We start from the raw sequence: 7500 nt of genomic DNA, 5'->3' as shown, positions 1-7500 counted from the left end.
GATCGGTTAGTGTGGTAGGATGATGATGATGATTTTTTTTTTTTTTTTTTTTTTTTTTGTGATTCGCCATGGTCTTGGATCACGTGTAGGACTCGTGATCGACAGTCATTTCCCTCCCTGAAGAGAGCCCACAGCTCATATATGACTGATCTATGGGTAATATTGTGACCTTTACACGCGCGTGCACACACACACACACACACACACACAACTCCCCTCCTACTAGAGTTGGAGTAAGGACTCGCAGCGCAGCGATACTGAAATTTTTTCAGCCCTGTGCGGAATTCGAACCCGGACCGCCGTAGTGGCAGCCGGAAACTCTACCAACTACGCCACTGTGTGTGTGTGTGTGTGTGTGTGTGTGTGTGTGTGTGTGTGTGTGTGTGTGTGTGTGTGTCTGGATGTGTGTGTGTGTATGTGTGTGTGTGTGTGTGTGTGTGTGTGTGTGTGTGTGTGTGTGTGTGTGTGTATGTGTGTGTGTGTGTCTGGATGTGTGTGTGTGTGTGTGTGTGTGTGTGTGTGTGTGTGTGTGTGTGTGTGTGTGTGTGTGTGTGTGTGTGTGTGTTTGTGTGTGTGTTGCAGCCAACATCGTGGATTCCGTGGTGCCATATTTATTCACTCAACCCCTTGTGGTAAATGGAAAATGACCTCAAGATCGGTAAAGGGAACAAACCTTCAAAGAAAACGGGGTGAAGGTCGTTGAAAGAACAGAAAATGGGAAGGATATAGAAAACTCGAGTTGTTGATGGAAAAGATGGGAAGACCTCAGAGGAATATAGAAAACGGGTAATGTTTGGGAGAAAAATAGGAGAATGCGGAAGGCATAAAAAATGGATTGTGCCGGAAAAGAGAGACACAGAAAACGGGGGATGGGGAGGGGAAGCCATAGAAGACGGGTGAATGGAGAAGGAAAAGTGAAATGGACGAAGAAGGACGAAAACGAAAATCGGATTTATATGAATGAAAGAATGGTTAGGGGAATGCGAGTGGTGGGTTGTTGTAGAGAGTAAGAATGAGTTTCCTGGAAACTTAAATCTAAAATAAATAGAAAATGGACAAATTTTGGAAAATAAAGATAGGGATCTTTTTTATTTTACGGCATGCGGTTGATTTCAACAACTTAAGAGAGGTAAGGAATAAATATTAATCTGAAACCTAACCTAACCTGACCTAACCTAACCTGACCTAACCTAACCTGACCTAACCTAACCTGACCTAACCTGACCTAACCTAACCTGACCTAACCTAACCTAACCTAACCTGACTTAACCTAACCTAACCTAACCTAAAATTCTGCATGCAGTAAAATGGAAAGTACCTAAAGAAAAGGTAAATACGAGTGTATAAATATAGCCTATAGGTAAAAATTGATCAATAGTAAGATGGAAATGAATGTGTAGTATGTATAATGGCGTAGGTCAGAGGTGGGCAACCTTTTCATGTGTGCGTGCCAAAACCAGCCAAATCTTTGGTACAAAAAATTCTCGGATATCAACAGAGTTAAAGAGACTGCATATGAGTATGGGGCCCCTCCCTTTACCTCGTAGGGCCCCAATCCATCGCCTAGCGCAGTATGTGGTTACCAATGATCATACAAAAGGTGTTGGAGATTTACTAGTTATTTGTTTTAAGGTGAGCTCTGAGTCTCGCGTGCCAGGTTTGGCACGCGTGCCAAGGGTTGCCCACATCTGGCTTAGTTTAAATGCATCTAGTATACTTATGGTCATTGTAGTACTGCACCAAACCGGTAGGTGATTTTAATCAGCTGAGAGGATTCTGTTGAAGCATTTAAATGATTTTAATAGAAGTAGGGATTGCCACTTGCCAAGGGTAATGCTTGAAAGTGGGTCAGAAAGTTTTGTCCACAACAAAGAACATCTTGGCCAAATCCACAACTATAGGAAGTTAATTTAAAACGACTTTAAATTGGATTAACATTAACTGAATTGGATTAAGGTTAACTGAATTGGATTAAGTTGAACCGAATTTCATTAAAGTTAACTGGATTGGATTAAGGTTAACTGAATTGGATTAAATTTAACTGAATTTATTTAAAGTTAGCTGGATTTTATTAAAGTTAACTGAACTGGATTAAGTTACTTGAATTGGGTCAAGGTTAACTTAATTGGATTCATGTTAACTGAGTTGGATTAAAATAAACTGAATCATGTTGAAATTAATTCCAACATGGTAAAATTATAAGTTGAAAAGTTGAGTTAAATCTGAAAGTAAATAGAATTGAAATTAACTGAATCAGATTAAGGTAAAGTTAATCAGATTGATATTAGCTGAATCGGGTTGTTAACTGAATAGGATTCAAGTTAACTGAATCAAGTTAATGGTAACTGAACCGCGTTATTGTTAACTGAATCGGGTAAAAGTTAACCAAATATTGTCAAAGTTTTCAAGATAGATAATTAAATTTCGAACATGAGAAAAAACAGAAAACGATACTTTGAGAACGAACATTTGTCAACGCGAATATTTGGGTCTGCATAAAATTGAAAGCACGAAAATTTCGTAACGCGAACATTTGAGGACGCTAACATTTTGCGAACGCGAAACTAGAAGATCGCGAAATTAGGAGAAAACGAAACCTTGATAAGAAAAAAAAAGACATTTTGACACAAAAAATATATATACAGGGAATAAAAAGAAATGCATATCTTGAGAAAAATTGGTCAGTTGTTCATGGCAGTGCGGGACGTGGGAGGGGGGCGTGTCCATCTAAGGAGGACAGTATGGGGGGGGGGGGAATGAGTGGGTGTGGGTGTGGGAGCTTGAAATTGACAATGAATATATAAAATCAAACAATGAAATGCTTCCTTGTCTTGCATTTTTTAATTGATTGAATAACTTATTTACATTAATTTATTATTATCTATTTCAATTAATCTTATTTATTCAGTGACTTTATTTAAAATTTCTTGTTTTTTTCAATTTTTATTTACTTATTCTTTATGGATGTGTTAATATTTGTATGTTAATTTATTCTATATCTTATTTGTGTATGTGGAAGATATATTGGATCGTAGAGACTGTAGACCTAACGAGGCAGGCGGAGATAGAAGGCCATTGTACAACAAGGGGGGGGGTGGATTAAAAGGACAAGGAACACTATTCATGTGTAAAACAAGAAATAAAATAAAAATAAAATAAAATAAATTAATAAATCACCCGCGAGAGGAGTCGGGGATGAGACAGAAGAGGCGGGATAGGGGAACAAAATCAAATTTGAATAAATAAATAATAATAATAATAATAATAATAATAATAATAATATATTATACAAGCCATAGAGTCAAGAGGAAGAACTATGGAAGAGGTGGAGAGTGTGCAGCTGTATGCTGATAGGGACTTGTGGAGGGACTTCGTGAGGCATCATCGCTGACAGGGCATCGCCCTACCTGGTGTATGGTGAGAAGGTGAGAATAATAATAATAATAATAATAATAATTAATAATTAATAATGATAATAATAATAATAATAATAGAAATAATAATAATAATGATAATAATAATGATAATAATAAATAATAATAATAATAATAATAATAATAATAATAACTAGCGGAACCCGTGTAAATTACACGAAAGAGAAGAGGGTAAATCATTGGATCAAGATGGCAAGAGAGGTAGGATATCCTCTCCCTCTGTTGTCCTTCAGGGTACACTATGATGTCACGCTGGACAGGAGGTGCTCCATCATCACCGACAAATATTGCTGCAATTTCATCATTTGTTGGATTATTATATCTCCTCGCATCAGGGCCGGCAATAAATTGCATGGTTATTTTTATAAATAATAATGATAATAATAATGATAATAATAATGATAATAATAATGATAATAATAATGATAATGATAATGATAATGATAATAAAACAAAAAACAGACAAAAGAATAGGTGGCAGTGCCTCTGAGGTCGTAGGCGGGAGATAGGCGTGTCCTGGGATCAAACTCGACGTTCTGATCACCGGAAGTTGGCCTAGAGTAGGGGTGGGCAACCTTTAGCACGCGTGCAAAACTTGACACGCCAATTATTATTTTTTCCGGCACGCGAAACCCAGAACTCACCTTAAAACAAAAAATCTCGAACTTCTTTCGTATGACCATTGATAACCGCATACTGCGCTGGGCGGCGGGAGTGGGACCTCACGAGTTTAAGGGAGGGGGGCTAGATTTTACTCCATTGGCACCCGAGAGATGAAAAATAAAATTATACCAAAGACGTTGGCGGATTTTTGGCACCCACGATCAAGAAGGTTGCCCACACCCAAGCTTAATAAAACCGTCTGACACTAACCATAATAAAACCTCGAAATGTGATCACTAGTCAGTAATAGATGAATGGAGATTGACTCTCACGCTTTGAAGGGTCCTCTAGAGTGTGATAAGGTGAAGAGTCTACGCTGGGAGGCGCTGAGTAGCTGCGCCCGAAGCCTCTTACCCTATAATGCCCTGATATACAGTCACTCCTGGAAATCGGAGAGGAGTGCGGGATTCGAACCCACAACTAAGTGAATGTGAGACCAGCCCTCTACCTTCAAACTCCTCCAGTTCTTTCTAATGCCTCCAAAACCTACAAAGTTTCTGTCACCTCCAACACCTCCATTGCCTCCTCCTCCTCCTCCTCCTCCTCCTCCTCTTTCTCCTCCTCCTCCCTCCTCCTCTCCTTTCCTCCTCCTCCTCCTCCTCTTTCTCCTCCTCCTCCTCCTCTTCCTCCTCCTCCTCTTTCTCCTCCTCCTCCTCTTCCTTCTCCCCCTCCTTCAACTCCCCTTTCACCTACTCCTCCTCCACCTCTTCTTCCACCTCCTCTTCCTTCTCCCCCTTAATTCACCTCGTCCTCCTCCTCCTCCTCTTCCTCTCCACCTTTTCTTCCCCTTCCTCCTCCTCTTCCCCATCCTCCTCCCCATCCTCTTCCTTGTCCTCCATCTCCTCTTCCTCCCCCTCCCCTTCCTCTCCCTTTTCTTCCTCTATCTCTTCCTCCTGCTCCTTCTCCTCCCTCAGTCCTCCTCCTCCTCCTCCTCCTCCTCCTCCTCCTCCTCCCCATCCTCGTCCGTGGCCGCTGCAATTTTTCCAGAATTTGGATGTCGTGGGAGGAAAAGAGGAAAGAAAAATTAGATGAAAAATGGCAAGGAGGAGAAAATAAAGAGACGTGAAGGAGGGCGAGGAAGCACGCCCGCACGCCCACGGAGGTGACGTGGAGTGGCTGGAGAACCCGGAGGAGGGAAGGGAGGGAGAGGGGGGGAGGGGAGCGTACTGTACTTAATACATTGTGTCCTTTGTATCGCCAGATTTTTTTCTTGTGTTTACGAGCTAACCCCAGAGAATGTGGATAGATACTGTAGATAGATAGATAGATAGACAGAGAGAGAGAGAGAGAGAAAGAGAGACTTAGTGAGCATCTCTTTTTCACTAGATTTTTTTTTTTTTTTTTATAATAAACATGAGTGAAAGAAATGTTTGGCGGATGGATCACATGGAGAGAGAGAAGGACGAAACGTGGAGGAGGCGAAAGACTATAATACAGAACGAGGGTGAAGGAGGAGGTAGGAGGTACAAGGCAGAGGTAGGAGGTAGGTAGGAGATGGGGAAGAACAGAGATACTGATGCCTCTGCCTCCTCGATTTCAGAGAAATCCTCTCTGCCTCTTACGTCCCTCTCTCAGACTCTTCTTCGTTCCTCCTAACCTCTTCTCTTTTCTCTTTTCGCTCTCTTCTCTTTGATGTCTCGAGAACCTCTCGAGGACCATAACGTTTTTTTTTTTTTTGTCGCTAAAAAATCTGATTCCATATCTTGTTCATTTGGTTTACATTCACGCCGTCTTCAAAATAAACTTTCGTCTTTTGAAAATGTACATTTAGTGTTACGCTAAATGTATAGCTGGGAAATTGTACACTGCATGAGTTCCCAGCCCGGGCGTGCATACAGTCACACACACACACACACACACACACACACACACACACACACACACACACACACACACACACACACACACACACACACACACACACACACACACACACACACACACACACACACACACACACACACACACACACACACACACACACACACACACACACACACACACACACACACACACACACACACCTCGTGGCGCTGTGGTTAGAGTTCTTGCCTGCCACTACGGCGGTCCGGGTTCGACTCCCACCCAGGGCTGAAATAATATCAGTATCGCTGCGCTGCGGGGTGTTACTCCAACTCTCGTGGGCGGGGAGTTGGGTGTGTGTGTGCGTGTAAGGTCACAGTATTATATATAGATCGGTCATACGAGCTCTGAGCTCTCATTCGAGAGGTTAATAACTGTCAATCACGAGTCCAACACGTGATCCAAGACCATGGTGAAACACACACACACACACACACACACACACACACACACACACACACACACACACACACACACACACACACACACACACACACACACACACTCGGTGGCGCGGTTGATAAGAGTCCCTGACTGTAACTACGGCGGTCCGGGTTCGAATCCTGCCCAGGGCTGAAATAATTTCAGTATCGCTGCGCTTCGAGTCATTACTCCAACTCTCGTGTTGGGTGTATGTGTGCGTGTAAGGTCACAGCATTACCCATAGATTGGTCATACGAGCTCTGAGCTCTCTTCCGGGAGGGAAATAGCTGTCGATCACGAGTCCAACCCGTTATCCAAAAGACCAAAGACCAAAGGTGAATCACACACACACACACACACACACACACACACACACACACACACACACACACACACACACACACACACACACACACACACACACACACACACACACACACGTGCGCGCATGTATCTACCTAGATTTAGTGTACAGGAAAGAAACAACGCTAGTGGAGTCCCGTTATTTTCCAATCTATCATATTTAGATTCATACCTAGCTGTGTGTCTGTATGTGTGTGTGTGTGTGTGTGTGTGTGTGTGTGTGTGTGTGTGTGTGTGTGTGTGTGTGTGTGTGTGTGTGTGTGTGTGTGTGTGTGTGTGTGTACGTAGGAGAGAGGGGGAGCACAAGTCAAGACGTGAGAGAGAGAGAGAGAGAGAGAGAGAGAGAGAGAGAGAGAGAGAAGGAGATAATAACATTTACTATTGTTAGCTTTAAAGCAATATCACATCTATAATGGTTCCGCTGAAACATATTCCAGTTCATCAAACAATCAGATATCCATTTCTCAGACGATGATGTCGATTGATAAGAGGAAAAAGTCGATCGAGTACGGTCCAGGTGATCTAAGTTGAGCTCTCAGGTGTAACCAGGGGAAACACAAACTGTTGATGGATCTAGCGAATAGCGATATGTTCCACTGTTAGTCTGTGCAGTATCTACTCATGGAATATATATATAATATATATATAGATATAGATATATATATATATATATATATATATATATATATACATATATATTTGAGGAAGGACGGGAGAGGACAGAAGACAGGGGTGAATGGAGAATGGTTGTATA

Source organism: Oratosquilla oratoria, chromosome 16 (genome assembly GCF_046742065.1).
Source record: "Oratosquilla oratoria isolate Oo_2021 chromosome 16, ASM4674206v1, whole genome shotgun sequence".
In the NCBI taxonomy this organism is placed as follows: domain Eukaryota; kingdom Metazoa; phylum Arthropoda; class Malacostraca; order Stomatopoda; family Squillidae; genus Oratosquilla; species Oratosquilla oratoria.
Note: the sequence above shows the minus strand (reverse complement) of the source record.